General features: G+C 46.1%; 1 long non-coding RNA gene across 2 annotated transcripts in view; it reads right to left on the reverse strand.

Annotated features, from left to right (window-relative positions):
• Positions 1-14355: 14355 nt before the first annotated feature.
• LOC144118477 (uncharacterized) overlaps positions 14356-18610 on the reverse strand; it is a 55169-nt gene continuing 50914 nt past the window's right edge. Inside the window, exons 2-3 of one of the 2 annotated variants that reach the window (XR_013312032.1) lie at positions 17224-17288; positions 14356-14535 (exon numbers count right to left, since the gene is read on the reverse strand). This is a non-coding gene — a long non-coding RNA (uncharacterized LOC144118477). The remainder of the gene's footprint in view (positions 14536-17223; positions 17289-18610) is intronic. The other variant, XR_013312033.1, reaches the window with a different exon arrangement.

Raw genomic sequence — 18610 nt, forward strand, 5'->3', positions numbered from 1 at the left:
AAGAGGGTGTATGAGACATCCCATTCGTGGCGTTGATGCGTGCGAGTAGTGTAAAACCATTTAAGGCTTCTCTCGACTCTATAAACATTTTTCATCCAGTCATTAATTCACACATCGAACAGGACTGTATCACAATAGAAGAACGATATATGAGCTGTCACGTGAGTGCTTCCCGTCATGAGGTTGCAGCTGACATTTTCATGGCTTCAATGGTTCTGCCAGTGTGCAGTGCAAATGCGGCTGATTTCCGTGCCGGCATTGTCCTGCGATAGCACCCCAGAAGGCAAGGGGTGTCATCCTTGCAGTGTATCCTATGAGTGTGGTAGGCCAGTGTCGACCACAAATTTACCATACTTTTGTGGTATTCAGCATTTAATGTTCCAAAGCGACACTAATGGTCTATGAGAGACGCCGTAGCCAAGAGCTCCTGATTACTTTAGACTCTTTAACGTGCGCTCGGTACTCTTCAATGTGCGCTGACATCGCGTAGCACAATAGAGTTTTTGCATTTCTCCTCCGCGGAAACGCGGCCACCGCGGCCGGGATTCGATCCCGCGACCTTGGAATCAGCAGCCTAACGCCAAAGACACTGAGCCACCGCAGCGGTTATCAATCTTGAGTGTCTTCGAACAATGATATTTAAAGGGACATTGGGGACAACCCCATTCCATTTATGCTCTTCGTAAAAACACTTCTATGGACGAAAGGGCGAAAAAAATTGAATTCATTTTCCTTGTTTATGGTGTTAGCGGGAATTAGGTTGACGACAAGTTGAGACGACGTCTTTCTGGTTCATTAGTTGCTTAGTAGCGTTACTCGAGAAAAACTTTCATCAGAAGGTCACTTGTTATTTATCGCAGACTGAGAAAAGAGCAAGAAAACTATTTAAAATTGACTGTCAAGCCGAAGAACCTGACGAAATGAGACCACGATCCCGCCAAAACCACTTCTATAAATTAATCACCCTGCCCTTGGTGCAGTCACTAGTAAATAGTTCAGTTCTGTCTCGTATAATTCAGAACACATACAACATTTATGGAAAAAGGAAACACTTTCCAACGGGAGAGTTACTGCATTTATTCTCATCACTTTTGCAGTTAATCTCAATTATTTCTCTTCTTTAGAAGGCGCGACCTCGGACTTTGAAAAAACAGTCGTCTTTACGCGCGACCAAAGTACTTCCAGAGAGCACGTGTGTCCGCTGTGCTCACGCCGACCCGTGGAGAGGCAGTTCTCGAGGCAAACTCATTAGCGGCACTTAAGACGCCGTGCACTCGCCATTCCAATACTGCCGCGCTCAGAAGCTATTTAGCGGTGCCCTTTGATCTGCCCACACCCTGGGCCAGCGAGCACCAATAGCGTCAGCGGTTTATTTCAGCACTTTATTGCTCACGCTAACTAAACACCTAGAAAAAGAGATACTAGTTGCCTGGGCAGCAAGCGTGTGCACGGTGCTTCGGGCAGGGACAGTTTCAAGTTTGGTCAAAGAGCCCGGCAAAGCCCGCGGCGCGGCACATTGCTCCACTAATGCACAGTGTGCACCTGTCTGTACACACGCCAGGCTGAACTATAGTGGAGGGAAAGAGGAACCGAAGCCGCCTTTCCCGCTTCGGCGGAGTCATCTACTCCGGCCGACCAGAGATGCCGGCAGGCCGCCTCACCCTCGAGTATCATCGGCAGCGACAGTAAATCTCTCATCCCCACTACTCCTGTCAGCAAGAGAGAGAGGGAAAACCCTAAAAACTTCGCCGTCGGCATCTCGCGCCTAATGTCAGCCTAATGTCACCGACGGTAAGGCACCACGACGGGACTTCTGGCACCAGGCTATTCCAGAACAAGTTAAGATAGAGGTGCTGTCAGTAGTATTTCCAAGGGCATTTGGCACTTTGGGCAATTGGTACTCTTTTCCCTTACAAAAATTTCTCTAGGCAGTCTATAGACTGTCCATAGGCTTCTGTCTACTAAGTCTATAGACTCTTTATAGAAAAACCCTAGAGAACTGTCTATATTTAATACAAATCCTACAGACAGTCTACAGATAATCTATAGGTTTATGGCCATACACGTTTAGTAGATGGCCGCCGCGGTGGCTGAGTGGTTACGGCGATCGGCTGCTGGCCCGAAAGACACGGGCTCGATCCCGGCCGTGGCGGTCGAATTTCGATGGAGGCGAAATTCTAGAGGCCCGTGTACTGTGCGATGTCAGTGCACGTAAAAGAACCCCAGGTGGTCGAAATTTTCGGAGACCTTCACTACGGCGTCCCTCATAGCCTGAGTCGCTTTGGGACGTTAAACCCCCATGACCCATGAACCATGAACATTGAGTAGACTTTTGTCCATAGACAGTCTATAGACTATGAATAGACAGAAATAAATATCTATAGGAAGGCAATATAGCCTATAAGAAGTCTATAGACTGTCTATAGACCATTTATGTAAGGTTTTGCTCGCCGCGTCTGGTAGTTTAGCTTGTAGGCGTGGCACTAGACCAAAGAAGTGCTCGCCGGCTTCGCTCAGCATTGACAGTCGGGAACTGCGAAGCTTACCGTCGCACACGCCCGAATTCAAGCGGAAACACTGCGTTCTCAGAAACAGGGCCAACTAAACAAGCGAAAAGGAGCCACGAAATTCAGTGCAAAGTTTCACCACTCTTGGAAGGGAGTGGCTAGGGAGGCAGCGGGGCTTCTTTGCGTCATGCATTTCGTGCACTTCTATCATAAAAAAAAAAATTGGGTTCAGTGTCGTCTTCCTATGAAAAATTGTTCCTTTGGGCGAAGGATGCAGAGGTCTAGCGCTGACAAGACTTAAGCTGACAACGCACGCCCAGTGAGTGTGTTAAGTATCTACAGTGTGTGGTGCTACGACTGGTGCGGTGCGACAGTTCATGCTTAAACACAAAATGAGGGCCGATTGTACGTACAAACCTTGCGACCTTTTCAAAATTTTTCTCTTACCCGCCCACATTCTTAAAAAAATTTCGCCCCATGAAGTTCCACAGTGGCCAGTCAGAAGAAGAAGAGTAATTAGAGATGAATGGTGGAACAGGTGACAAACCGAAGCGCTTAGAACTACATGCCGAATGCAAAATATATAAATATGTATATAAAAAGGAGTTACAGAGGGCTGAAATGGGGCCATTGTGACGAAAAGGGGCGTTTTAGTGCCGTTAAAAGAGCAAATGCGCCAGGAATGACGGCCTTTGGGAATTCATATTTTTCTCATATTTACCAGGCGCACGTACAAAAAAAAATGCTATTTTCACGACCACGCGTTTCTGAGCCCAGTACACGGTGGTGGTGGATAAAAACAGGACAATGAGGTCGTTGTACTTCCCTATTCCCTCAAAAGGCTTGTCAGTTCCCCGCGGGGTCCCTTGTAATATTTGCTTTGTACTCTTTCTTGGCATTCGCTGACAAGACGCGCATCGAAAGACATATTCTGAGGCGCCGTGAATCATACGGGAAAGGAATAGGGAGAGCGACTCCGTGCGCGGGCGGGGGTCGTCAGCCTATAGAAATAAATCATACGGGGCACTTTTCCGAGGTGGTCCAGTAGCGACGACTTTATATTCACAATGGTCGGGGCACAGCCCGGGTCAGATTGGACGCGCCGAAGTCGCCGGGAACACAACGCCACTGCGCAGCGCGGAGGAGGAGGCTTCAACCCGTTTTTTTCAACGTGCGCCGGACCCTACATAACGTGCCGTGAACTCTACGGGAAAATGTTTGCCGTGCGTCGAGCGGAAGAAGTAAACAGCGTACCCTGGTGGGAATAAACACAACTACACCGAAGAAGAAAAGCATAGCAAAGAGCGACCTCGCTTTTACACGGTGCCCCGCTAGACGGAGCGACCGCCACGGAAGAATGCTTATTGGCAGGAGCGGAGGGCAAGCCTAAGCAAGGCGTGGAACGGCTCCGACCAGATTTCTCGTATTTCCATTGGAAGCTGCTCCACCGGGGAGGGAGCCTCTTCAAGCGTAAAAACTCCCGCTTGTTCGGCGGCAGGGTTGTTCGGCTTTGGCTAGTCGCTGTGTTCGCTGCAGTCGTGGGACCCGGGCCACCCCTTTCTTTATTCCCGTTCGCTGAGGGCTGTCGCTTTGCGGGGCTGACCCCGCAGATTGACCGGGTGTGTTATTTATTCTTGTCGGGGGGATCGCCCCCCTTTCATTTCGTTGTTCCGCTCGACTCGGCTGCTGGACCCCACCGCAAGGCTTCGGACACGAACTTTCCTCGGACGTTCTACGGTTTGCCTTCGTCCTCGACGCCTTGGCGACCACCGGCACCCCCGTTTCGCGATCGACCTTTTCAGTCAGCCCTGCCAGTCTCGCGCAAAACGCCTCTAAAAGAGTTCTGAAAAGAGCGAAGGGCTTTCTTTTCTGTCGCTTTAAAGGCACTGCCTCCTTTACCTTACGCGCCTCCACAGCACGTTGAACAGCCAGCCTAGACAGCGCGCAGTGAGCGAACGCTGCGACCGCCTAGTTCTTTTCTTTCTTTGCTAAAAGTAAGCGCGCGCGCCTTGGCGACGGTACCTCCCCCTGCCGTTGCGACCCGCAACTACACCGTACATGTATACAAAACGCGCGCCACCAGGCGTCGCTCTCTTCTCTTTGCGCTCCTCGCGTCGCGGTCGTGGCTTTGGCCGAGAGCCTACAAGCCTCGTGCGGCTAACCCAACGCCATTGTGGTCGTGCGAAGCCTTGCGTCACCGGCGAAAAGACTCCGTTTAGAAATCTTTATAGGTTTAGCAAACCAGGGTGTGAGCGGAGAACGGTTCTCGATGCCTGTGGTGGCGCGGAAAGGTTTGACCGGCCGTGCGGTTTGTGAGGATGGCCGGTTGAAGACGTAATTTCGCCAAGTGGCTCGCGCTTTCACCGGTAGCAAAGTTATGGCCGAGCATTAGAGAATCGGTCACGTCTCAAGCAGAGTGAGTGGTTCGGGGGACAAAGAAAAGGCGGCCCTCGAAAGGGTGTAATAAAATTTTATTAAGCGGGTAAAATGCTCTTTGTGGTGGGAGCTAAAACGGTGCCGCCACTTGAGTGACGCGCGTTTTAAGGATAGAGCAGCGAAAAGGGCGTCAACATACGTGCCTTCTCGCGGGAAGTAGCCAGGTTTTGTTATTCACATCACATCTGCCAGAAGGTTGCTTGGGGAAGACTGGGGCACTTTACATGATTTTTATGAAGGTTCGCGCTCCCAGAGCCGATAAGACGTCGAGGTTTTTTCCTCTTGCTAAAATGTCCGCATTAACTGTCGTTATGCTACCACCTGACGCATTTTCCTCACGGGGTCGATTTTCTAGTCACCCTGAATATCACCTGGTCTTTCAAACCGCACAAGGAATAAACAGCCGTGTAATTAAGCTAGTAAGAGTAAAGAATAAATGATATGACCATGATTTAAAGTACCCCTTCAAAGAAATCTCACTTACGAGTATGGCTTTAAAGCTTACACAGAAACAACTTCTCTTTTCAATGTTCGCGTTGATTAGATCCCTCAAGTGATACTGTTGATTAGAATATTTATTAATTGAGCTTGCTGCTTGGCTCATTCTATGGCGCTGTCTAGCCACTTGCGCAAGATGAAGTATCGCTAACTAGTAACGACGGATCACAAGCCAGGTGCTGAGAAGCGGAAAGCAATGAGGATATATGATAAACATGCATAGAAAAGCCCGTTAGACAATGAATACTGAGAGAACGCGTTGTGACCGCATATATGGACTGCTGCCGCATGCAAGAAAATAGTTTCAGCCCGTGGGAACTTTGTAGTTGAAGTCACTATGCTTTCAGCAGGTGTGCTAGCAGTTTTTATTTGCTTCCATTAGTGAACAAACCCAATACGATACATTACTGGAAAGTGATGCTTGAAGGAATCCTAAAACGCTATTCCTGCATACTTTCATTTGCTTGCTGTCCTTCCCGACATCTCTTGTGGCAACGTGACTTATTATGCGTCATTGATAATGTACTACTGCCATTGGTCACTTTTCTTGTACTAATTAAGCCAAGTGAGAACGCGTGAAAATACTATCGACGCATGATCGGCCATTCATCGCGCGTACATTCTTCCTTAGCACGGCACCCCCCCCCCCCCTTCCCCCCACCCACACGCACACACGAAGATGCAAAAATGTAAGAGAGAGAGAGAGAAAAAGCAAAGGAAAAATCGCCGGCGGAAGTATAGAGGAATGCTGGAAAATATTTGTTTCGTTCTTTAGTAACTAGATATTGGCTTGGTATTGGCGTATAGCTTTTTCTCTATAGAAGAGTGTATAACTGCGTCAGAAATCATCGTAACTAATTTTGGTTTTGACTACCAAGAGTGCTGGGAATACGATGAAGCGGAAAACACAGCTGTCAGTCGACGCCGCCGCCAGGCAGCCAGCACATTCACCATGACGTCAGTATTTTATGATAACATCAGACATGCTCGTGAGCAGCAAGAACTTTATTGTGTAAAAAAACCACTTCACAGCGCTGACATCTGTGCTGTGAGGCCGCGGTCACGGCGGTAAGAGTTCAGGCGTCTTGCATTCTTCAGTTATGTTCTATGGAAATCACATATGTAAACACAGAAGTGGCACGCCGTTGCTATTTCATCCTTAATGCATTGTGCCGGCACTTGAATAGGGATCGAGATGTCGTGCATGTCACTATATATTCGCATGTAAGCGTTTTACGCTGTAAAGCGCGTACTTAAAATGGCAGAAACAGAGTAGACGCACGCAGAGTCCTCGGTTCTTCGTTTCTAAACGTGTACTTCCTGTGATTCAGTAACGCTATATTAGGAAAATTTCCATTTTTTTTTCGGGTATCTAAAGTGTAAAATTTGGCGGAAAGGTAACTTTGACGGAGTTTCAAGGAATTTGAAAAAGATAAATTTTCACACTTTTTCCAAATTGACGGAGTTTTCGACCTTTTCCATGGAAAAAAGTACCTAAAATAGGGAATTTCGGGTCTGACTGAGGGAATTATTGGCTATGCCTTCGAATGTGACAGGTGAAATTTGCAAAGAGTATGTAACAAAAAGACGAAACCGAAAGTGAAAGACAAGCATATACAGCGCATATTTTTCTTCTACTCCTTACTCACACAACCTGATGCCATCATCACAAAAAAAAAAGAAGACATGCTTTCTACACGCCCGCTGCTGACGTGAGTGCAAGATAACTATAATAGTATTCAGCTTCCTTACATCTGCAGCTCCCTCCCACTGCTGTCAGCGACGGCGAGAAACGCGCAGTCTTCGAATCGTTGCTGGGCGATGCATCAACTGCCAAGTTCATTGCCAAGGTCGCCGCCAAGATTCCCTTTCTTCAGCCCACTAATCCAAAATAACAGAAGGAAAGCCCCCACTCATCGTCCTTTGTACCGAAGGATCATCATTTAAAAGGTGCCAGGAGCATTGCTCTTCCTTGGGGAGAGCAGTCCGTCAGTTCGATTTAAAAGTGAAATGACATCTGTGCGATTCTTTGGGGGAAAAGCGAGAGCAGGGTGAAAAATGAAACTAAGCCTCTCGTCGAGCGACGGCAGAGGGCGTTGCAGCTGTCCGGGACGAATCCTCTTGATTCTGAATGGGACTATCCCCAGCTCCTCTCCTGTCTCTGCCCAGCGAGGAGGAGCCCTTGACAGGCGATGAGTGGCACTCCCCGCACCCTGAACGCAGTGGCCGCACAAGCGAGCTAGAACACAAAAAGACGTCGAGTGAGTTTGCGTTCCTCGTATTTGCTTTCTCGCCGTCAGGCGCGTATGTTGGAAGCACTTCTTCACTGATGTCGGTTCTTCGTGTTGATTGTGTGCTCCCTAGCAGTAAAAGAGCAGTGTGCATGAATGTTGTTCATCGATCCTTTCTATCCCCGTTTTCGAAAATATGTACTTTTAGAAGTTTCTTCTGCAGAAGCACGGTTCTATAAACCAACCTCATAGAGCGCTCCTAGGAACGTGCACGTACCCGCCGCGGTGGCTCAGTGGGTAGGGCGCTCGACTACTGATCCGGAGTTCCCGGGTTCGAACCCGACCGCGGCGGCTGCGTTTTTATGGAAGAAAAACGCTAAGGCGCCCGTGTGCTGTGCGATGTCAGTGCACGTTAAAGATCCCCAGGTGGTCGAAATTATGCCGGAGCCCTCCACTACGGCACCTCTTCTTCCTTTCTTCTTTCACTCCCTCCTTTATCCCTTTCCTTACGGCGCGGTTCAGGTGTCCAACGATATATGAGACAGATACTGCGCCATTTCCTTTCCTCAAAAAAACAATTATTAATTATTATTAGGAACGTGCACGTTACCGGGAATTTTTTGTTACGCCCTTTACGCTTTTTGCACGTGTGCCTGTGTGCGCGCGAGCGAGACAACTGATGGTTGGAAAGCTGGCAAAGGAGCAGTATTAAAGGTTTGTACGGGACAAAAGCATGGCAACATATTCGAATGGCATCGTACTTGCAGTATCGAGGCGAGAATTAAGCTCTCTCGTTTCATGAGACCACATGAGCCTTGTATAAGGCTAGTTAATGGGGAGAAGCGATAAACATACCTCTTATAATGAATTATGGTACAAAATTTTTTCCTCGAAAGTTTATGACCAGAAGTCATCTGCATCGATATTAAGGCTGAAGAAAATATTGAGTATGTCTCTGTGCAAGGACATAGCTTTTGTTGCATCAAACGTTACAAGGTAATACAAAAGAGCAGGGAAAAGTGAATACCGGCAGAATAAACCCTGTCAGAAAATTGCCTGAGATGTTACTCCTGAAGAATTTATAATGCACTTCGTAGCAGCGCTATATACGTAGTGGGCTATTTCAATCCTAAGATACATATTTCTAGAAATTTTGGGGCTAAAACTCGGGAGCTGGTTTTTATTTTTATGTGATGAAATGTTGCCTAAGAAACCTTAGCGTTTGCCTCTATGTATTTTGTTCTTAATGAGTAATTTTAGAAGCAGGTGATTAGTTATGAGCATTCGTTTTTTCGCGGCAACCTTTCGGTCGTTGTCACGTGCAAACTTGAAACATATATGGTACACAAAGCCACCGTTCTACTAGCCATGTGTGAGCACTTCCTTAATTTGTTAAAATTTCTCCTTGTTGCAGTGTACTATCAGCGGACACGGGTATCCGGGACGTTGCAAGATCCGCCCAGGTTTTGGCTTGCTGCAACTGTGGAAAAATTCTTTCATCAATGCAGCTATGATTTGGCATGGACAGCAGCATGAGTACAGCGCTTTTTAGCATGGAGTACAGCACTTTACAAAGTTATGCACATGCGGTTTTAAGCTAATAACTTCTATTCAATTTTACTATGTAAAATTCAAACACGCCCTGGTGTAACGCTTTTACTGGATGGCAGGCAGAGTTAATGATTAAGGACAGAAAACTGAAAAGAGAGATGAAGCTAGAGGAAAGAGAAGTCAGGATGTTATTCAGACGAGGATTCTAGTTGACTACACTGTACTTGCGAGCGGTTTAAGTAAAAATGAGACACATCAGATGGACACGGGAAGCGCGCAGTACTGTCATGACATATCGCCATTACACATAGTGGACGAAGGATGACTACCCGTTTGCACACGATGCTTTCCGCTCTACTCACTGACACGGCATGTTAGCTGATTAGTTTTTCACAATCACGAAGCGCATTCACTTTTTTCACAGACGGCTAATGGCGTTGTTGTTTATCGCCTTTGTGTAATGTTTTCATTGCGCCACCGTGTATAGTTAGCTTCGTTTTACGCTATTCTCACTTGAGGTTACTTCACTGCGGTACACGCAGGTTTTTTAAGAGATCCTCGGATTTAATAACGTACCCAGGTTACATACTATCTGGAGAGCACGTCAAGATCCAGTTGGTTGTACATCACAATGAAAACAGCGCAAACTTCACGAAGGACGCAGAAAGGGAAGACGAGACACAGGCGCTGATCTATGAACTGGAGGTTTATTGCTCCGACACCTCGGTAAATATCCTGAAAGTATCAAAACAACAAGAAGGACAAGACATGATTGATAAACAACCGAAGCAGGAAACGGGCAGGAAATCATGATCGCTGAGCTGTCGAAAGGACCTGTGTCTCGTCTTCGCTTTCTGCGTACTTCATGAAGTTTGCGCTGTTTTCATTGTGCGTATACTATGGTAGGAAAAAGTGCCACACCCCTAATCCAAGTTCGATCTGCGCCACTCTGCGTCGGAGTGCCAAATGACAAAACACATCTCGTTTCGTGACTCGAGAACGGCGCAGTGGGTCTTTCCAATGCCCCCTAGATAGAGAATGCCTGGTCATATCCTCCTCTCCACGCGGCTGACGTAACAGAGGTAGTCGGTGTCTGTGGTGGCGAGCGCTGATGGTTTTCGCGGCTTCAGCGTCAGCCAACTTGAATACGATGGCTTCTACGGGTGGTCATCGCATCTCGCGATTAGAACGACCTAAGCCGCTTTTTGCACCGTGTCATGCGAAACAAGAAGGCACAACGTTGTTCTGACGAAGTGCTTCTCGGGGCTCAGATTTATCGCCATATCGCCATGAACGTAGCCACTCGTTTCCGAATCGCTCTTCGCCTTCGCCGACGATTGTCGGGCCCTCATTTCTCCCCGGCATGCCGAACGATACGGGGCAGCTGAAGAAGTGTGGAAATGCCGTTCCACTGCTGTGTTCCATTGTGCCGGGCAAATTATCCCGATGGCCCTAAAGCCAGTGTTTTCGGTTTTCCGCGAGACGTCGAACGCCGAGACAAGTGGCTTCGGGCTGTTCCTGGCAAGGGATACCCACCATCGCAATCTTCACAGGTAAACACCAATGCTGACAGCTGCTAGCACAGATGTCGCAATTTACGCCTATCTTCTGTTGTTAGCTGAACTCGCGCTTGCGAACGCAGAATTTAGTTGGATACGAAAATGACCTGCGAAGGACTATGTACTGAGAAGCTAAGTGAGGACAATATGCAGGAAATAATATCTCTCACGCCAGGCATCATGCAAACGAACGCTTTGAGTACTGTCGATAATCAGTACAGTATCAACTCGCGCTTGCATTTCTTTTAAAAACCCTGCTAAGTTTACTGCTAAAGCTCATGACGGCAAAATATGTCGCGCAATAACAAAAATAATATGGCACTGCTGTTAGAATACAGCCAGCTGTCTCAGCTGTAGAAGTCGGGCTATGCGAAAAAGCCGGCGTGGGTAACGACAAGGTCCTCTTTGCGCAATGGTATACGCAATGAGCTTACAGGATAGTAATTGCATTAAGAATAGCAATCCACTGCAGTGCGGCGTTACTTTCTAAATTAATTCTCACTTCCCTTCTTGAGCTGTTGCTTTGGTTAAGCGTGCTCTACTTAAGTGTCAGAAATTACGCTCAAAGCGATTGCCGCTAAAAAACAGGAACGCCAGATCTCTCTGCCCCACACGCGAAATGGTAGCGTTTCGCCAGGGCATGAATAAAAAGAAAAAAATGAACTTCTGGGATGGCACTTAGTCTAGTTACCTCCTGCTCACGACAGAGGCTTCCGCTAAAAAAAAAAAATCGCTTTTCTCGCCCACGTCGTCAGCTTGTGCAAGGCTGAAAACTTTCACTCATTAGCAACCTCCATGGCTAGCCGGTGGGCGGCCCTCTGGCGTAGCAAGAGTCGTGCGTCGCTCGTTTGTCAGTAATTCGACCCAGGTGCAAGCGGACACCAGGTGAGAAAGGTGAGAAGTTGACCTTGGCCTTGGCTCACGCCTTCGCCATTAATCGGCGCCTTCCGGAGTATCGCAGCAGCCATAATTACCTGGCTACTATATTTCTGGAAGGTTTTGTTTTTTCCCCTTCCTTTCTTGTGGTTCTTGCTTCTTGTTTTTTTACAAATGATTCTTCTCACGCTTACTTAACTTGCGTGTGTTGCAGCTGCAAAAACTAACTGCGCATTTGTGATCACTGCGCAACTTTCTCATCTGTAGTCCTGTATAGAAGTTTAGTCTCCTGTGGTTACCTTTGTACTGTAAATTGTTACAAAATGGCCATCAGGCTTGGATCCCTGCGTCCATGCGCACTGCTTACGTGAACAGGGTACTCTTTTTCGGTCAAAAGTAGTTGCATCTGCTTCGCAGTACAATGACGAAAATTTTGTTCAGTGCAAGATATATGGTGCGTATTTATGTAGCTCTGGCCATTGACAAAACTAGGAAAAATGCTCCGGGGAGCTTAAACCTTAAATCTATTGCTTTATAAGCAGATGTTTTTGCTTTTCATGGAGGCTGAAGAGTTTCAATTGTACGAACTGTACGATATGACAGCGTGCGCTAGGCACCTTTTCCTTCCCTCCCTTCACATTTTTGCGAGCAGAGGTGCATATTGCCACGGTGCATTCCTCGGCTTCGCTCTGCACTGTTCTCGACCGCGCGTCTACCCGAGGCGAAGAAGCTGAAGGGGAACCTGGGCTGCCGACGTTCGCCTTCCCATGCCGCCCACTCCTCTGTGGTCTTACTTCCTCTCTGGTGTTTGTCCAGAAGCAGTATATGCTGCACCGTTTATTTTTTTTCTGTGATATGTAGTTGATATAAGTCCGGAAAATATACGTGCGTGCTCTATTTTTCGTTCCTCCGCGCGCGTTTTAGCGCTGAAGCATTGAGCAGAGTTCTGTTATTCCAACAGCTCCATTACAGGCTCTACAAAAGAACAATCGAATACAAGCACAATTGCTCTTTCAGGACCTTTTCCTGGCTGGGGATGACATATAGACTGGAAACTCAAGAAGTGCGACAGAGGCAAAGAATAGCGAGCGATGCCAGCAAGTCTCATAATTTATTTTACAACAAAATCTAAATGGAGGAATAGTTGCAACACAAATAGCATTGACATATAAAAAACTTACGCGCGTTCTTCAGGCGGTTCTGCTGAATATTAGTTGACCAGCCTACTACACTTAGCGCATCTAAGCTACATTCTGAGGCGTTCCATCGCTGACAGTGATACGCTGAAAAGACCGCTCTTCTAACCCAAGAAGCCTATTTTTAAAAATTCTAGAATATCTAAGGTGAAACATCCGATAGAGTGCGGCGTAACTATTCTAAAACCAGCCGCCGCGGTGGCTCAGTGGTTATAGCGCTCGGCTGCTGACCCGAAAGACGCGGGTTCGATCCCGCCGCGGCTGTTGAATTTCGATGGAGACCAAATGTTAGAGGCCCCTGTACTGTGTGATGTCAGTGCACGTTAAAAGAACCCAAGCGATCGAAATTCTTTGGAGCCCTCCACTACGGCATCGCTGTGATAACTGTGAACTCCTTCCGGGCATGACGCTGCTTGATGGGGTTGTCTCGATTTAAATAGGATATGCTGACGTTTATTCTTCGATAGGATATTACTATGATTAGTTGGAGGACTGCTAACAATAATGCCTGAATTTTATTTTCTCCACAAGCATCATACGTTAAGCGTCTGGCTTTTAGGTTTCATGGGGTTTAATGTCCCAAAGAAACTTAGGCTGTGAGGGATGCCGTAGTAGAGGGCTCCAAACAAATTCATTTTTCTTTGGCTTTCTTTGGAGCCCTCTACTACGGCATCCCTCATAGCCTAAGTTTCTTTGGGACATTAAACCCCATGAAACCTAAAAGCCAGACGCTTAACGTATGATGCTTGCGGAGAAAATAAAATTCAGGCATTATTGTTAGCAGTCCTCCAACTAATCATAGTAATATCCTATCGAAGAATAAACGTCAGCATATCCTATTGAAATCGAAAAAACTACATCAAGCAGCGTCATGCCCGGAAGGAGTTCACAGTTATCGACCGTTCAGGGTACGTGATTACGAGTACGAAGTTGGAAATTCTGATGCGGACACCTCAGAACACGGTCATACTGTGAGAATCCCACGAAATAAAATAGTGCAGCAATACGACCGCTTGTAATTGTGCAGTATTAACATGTACGTACCGACTCTGTCAAATGTAACCAGGCAATTGGTTTCTCTTCTCAGCCGTATAGTGATGTTTTTACGCCACCTCTGAAGACCAGAAGTCTCGAAAGGTGAAGACAAGGATTCTCCTTACCTTACATAGCTTTGAAGCTTAAGGGGTGCCATAACTGTTTAGACGCAAGGTTGAGAAGCAAACACCGTTGCTTGGTTCTTGTTGCCAAAAACAGTATACGTTCATTGCGATCAAAAATTCAGCTTCATGATTTTAGACACGAGACTGAGCGTGACAATTATATTATTGCTCTGCGTCGGCTTGACGCGTAACTTGTGGACTGGTTTTCGTGTACTAGTCTGGTTTCATTTTATTAAACCATCAAGTCCGCATTTTGAGCACCTGGTAGCGCACCGAATATTGTGGTGCGAGCTCAGTGCGAAGCATTGTCGTAACGCAGGAAGCATAGCTCGCTCGTGTTGACTTCACTTTATTCTTCTCCCCAAGAACAGCGCAAAGCAAACTCTTCAGGGGACAGGCTCAGGCACTTGCTCTGTTGTAGTGCATGGTCCTTCCGTGCATGGTGAGTCTGGTCCGGATTGTGCTTCGGCGCGCTCCATAACGATGGGCAGCGCTTGCGGAGGAAATTCAGACTGCGGCGGCTGGTTTTCAAAACAGAATATGATTGTAAGGCTACAAAACACAGCGCACGGGCTTAATATTACAAATAACTAAGAGGAAATATGCACCATTCCGGCTTCATTCGGGATTGAAGGAAAGCTGCGAATACGTGGCTTGAAAAAAAAAATGAAAACTGGTTTTCGGGGAAAGGAAATGGCGCAGTATCTGTATCACATCTCAGCGGACACCTGAACCGCGTCGGAAGAGAAGGCATAAAGGGGGGGACTGAAACTGCAGATTTACTTTCCAGGAAGGTTCTTTCAACGACTGCTTGAAAAAAAATTTACCATTTGCACACGATGCAATAGTGTTATGTTTTTTTTTAACGTTCTGTAGTACGTATATTTTTTCTGAAAGCTGTTGTTTTGGACGTACGGTAAAAAGGATTAAATATGCATCACGTACATAATGGTTGAGTGTACTGCAGAGCGGGAGATAGCTCACTTGTGGATTACATCGCAATAAATGTTACGCGTGGAATAGTAAACACTGCCTTAAGAGGGAATTCCCCGAACAGTGCATTCTTGCAGTGACAGGTCATACTGAGCGGAGTAATTCAAACTTCTCCATGTTTGCATTTTTTTTTTACAGTTCAGGCATGCAAGAAGTCAGTGCGGAAACCAAAACTTCGTCGTTCATACATTAAGCGCATTAATTTTTTCCCAGGGCAAAGAGTGGTCTTGTACTCATGGTGCATGGACGTGTCAGTTGTCTTCGAAACGAATGTCATTCAACTCATCAGCCTGTTTTGTGCTGCTCTATGTTGTTATTCAACAGCATACAGGTGAAATGCCATTCGAGTCAATGGAGCACCAATTCGATGCTTTCAGATGTAATCCGCTCGCGGATGCGTGCGCGCTCGTTTGCAAAGTTTAATGTCGTAATTTGCTAAGCCAAAATTTACGAATTACATGTTCTTTGAGTTAACAATGTCTAAACTAGTGAATGCGATGTGGTTTCCAGTAATTATCTTTGCCAATATGGCTCCACAACATCACTGTTTCGGTGGTGATGAGGCCAAAGAAAAACCTGCAGCTGTTTTTTCAGTCTCATCAGCTTTGGCTTTCCGCGATTACACTTCGCAGTCTGCCTGTATTGCAGCATCTATGAAACTTGGGCTAGCCCAGCGAGCGCGTTTGCAACCTAATAAACTTGTTATAATCAAATTGCTCGGTTCCTTGCTTCACACAACCTTAACGCTATAAGTTTTATGGAGGGACAATTCAAATCAATTTTTTTGCATGCTAACATAGCTAAAACACCCGTGAATGCGCTTTTAAAAGTTAATAAGTGTATTTTTTAGCGCATAAAAACTAGTTGTTGTTGGTTAACATGTGTCCAAAGCGTACTTTTCTGCGTCGTCACTATGTTCAGATTAACGACGTACTAGATCGTCGGGATATTGCTAGAAACAAGAAATGCATCCCTCACGTTTAAAGAAAAACATTCAAACTGCGCTGTATGAATCAAACTACTTGAAAGGCGCATGCGTACTGGTGCGTTCTCTAGGGGATCTATGATGGCTGCCACTTGGGGACGATGACTAAGAGTGAATTGTGTGGGAAGATATGCAAACTTAAGTGGCGGTGCATATCTAGCTCTTGTGAGGCATTCGGGCTCGCGATGCAAGCGGTTATTTCGGCATTTATTTTTTCGTCGCGTTAGATCTGAATGCGTAGAGCACACAACATTAAAAAAGACACCGACGACCAAGCAAAAATAGAGTTACTCTCACAAGTGGATTTCCTCAACTGCCGCGTTTCCGTCTTCAAAAACTAGCAGAGGTTTAGCGCTTGTTAAATCTAGTGATAAGAGCGAAAGCTCTCTTAAGCATGGTTACGCATGGTTTGGCGCCGGAGTCGGTTTGGAGCGCGCCTCATCCATGGCGAGACTGAGCGACCGAGCGCATCCCTCCATCGAAATTCGACCGCCGCGGCCGGGATCGAACCCGCGTCTTTCGGAAGGTATGTGTATTGGTTTTGTTTTGTTTTGCGCGCATAAACATTGTTTGAAAAGCCCTAAAATATACTGAATTGTTTCCGTAATGAACTGTTCTTACATAGATCAACCAAATCGAAGTACAATACACACCCTGAAAATAATGTAGAGTAATTACGGGAAGATATAGATATGGGCACCCGGTAGTGATTGCATAATTATTCAGCAGGGAGGAAAAAAAAATTCTGGGGGCACTTAAGTCTGCTTACGTGGAGGAATGCGAAAGCATGAAAATTTATAGAACGCTGGTTTTTTCCACGACGTCGATACGTGTTCTGTTTATTTTCTTATTGTTTATTGTTTATTTTTATTTTTTATTTTTCATTAGTTTCTATAATTTTCGTATTCTGTTATTTATTTTAGCTTTAATGACGTCATTTGATCGACGGGTTTGGCGGACACTTCCTGCGGGCTGTGGTGAGGCAAGTAAACCTTTCGCCTTAATATTTTTTACGCTGCCTAGGCACATTACTTAAAAAAAAAAACTGAAATTTTGAAGGTTTTCGTTCAACAGAACATGATCATAATTCTTGACTGAAGAGGATAGACCAGTTGTCACATTGATTATCAAGCAAACTGCGGCGTTGATTCGCGGATAGAATGATAAGCAACTGATCGTTTTTGAAAGGAAGTGTACGCACAAAAAGCGCGGATAATATTGGCACACTTACGGGAAGAGTTGTCGCATCGGAGTCCGAGGTGTCATCACGTGCCTGTTCTAGGGAAGCGGCGTGAACTAAAAGAGTGGAATCAGAAGAATTGCATAGCTTTGGGCAGCCACTTTTTGAACTCGAAATGCACACGGCTAATTCGCCAGTAATGTTTTTAGTACTCCTAAACGCTAAACTAACCGTAGCGAACCTGAAGAAATAATTTTGTATTGTTGCGACATGCTTTTTTTTTTTGCCGACTAAGACGCTAGCAATGGCTTAAAGAATGTTACAGAGGTAGTAGGATTCAGTGCGACGAAATGAATGGGTTCTTTATTAAGCGGACGTTCATAACAGTATAACTTCGTGTGCTCACACCGCTCCTTAACTTGTTTTTTTTTAGATTATTTGCAAGAGTACTTACATCTAAACGCAAAGCATTAGAAATGAAAGCTTCATGTGTTCAGCATCTGCAACAGCTTGATTTAATAAAGAGAAATCTGAGTGAAAATAAAACAAATGAAGCAATGACGATGTGTCGCATGTGCTCCCCCTCATATCCTTATGGCATTCTTTCACATATCTCTTAGCCAGGGTTTCTTTTTGCTCTGCTAGTTATTCGAACAGTAAAAAATCAAGTTATAAGTATCTCATTCTGGGACAGTCTTCTTCATAAAAGACATTTGCCGATTATCATGGCAAGGCGTTCTTCAAATCTGGCTATATGAAGCCACAAATTGGTTATCTAATGGTCCTGGATCTCGCTAAGGTCGAGTGTCAGTCCGGCGCAATACAAGCACTAAATAGAGCAGTGGAGTTTTGAAAAGAAATGAAGAAACTGGCAAAATGAGTGGCGGCGACAACAGCACAAGAAAAGAACAACATATGCGCACTTTCCTGTGCCGTTGTCGTTGCGCTGCCATTAATTTCATCATGCACCAACTCGCACCACAGGCAGTTATTCTGAAGCAACTTACTCTGCTTAGAACAAATGTCCCCCCCCCCCCCCCCCCCCCTCCCCTCCTTTCACCTGTCTGCGCGTTGATAAGAAAGAATCATCTTCTTCTCAAGAACAATGCCGCATTTGCGCGTCCCCAATGGCTGCAGATGTGGTTCAGGCAAAAACAATACAGTATAGTCGGACACAACTCAAGAACGAAGTGAGGATGCCCCTCAAAGAATGCCTTCCAGCCAATAGCGTCGAGCGATTTTTATGACGCCGCGGTTGAACCGATTAAGCCGTGGTCAATCTCCTTTAATCTGCTTCTTCTGGTCATGTCGCGCTAGTAGCTGCGATAGGATTAACCACGATGTTGTGAGAAATGGTCGACGCCTTTGGCTGGAGGGCCTCTTTTGAGGGGCATCAGCCCTTTCGTAGTTCAGTTGCATCGAACTTTAGTAAAAACAA

Source organism: Amblyomma americanum, chromosome 2 (genome assembly GCF_052857255.1).
Source record: "Amblyomma americanum isolate KBUSLIRL-KWMA chromosome 2, ASM5285725v1, whole genome shotgun sequence".
NCBI lineage: Eukaryota > Metazoa > Arthropoda > Arachnida > Ixodida > Ixodidae > Amblyomma > Amblyomma americanum.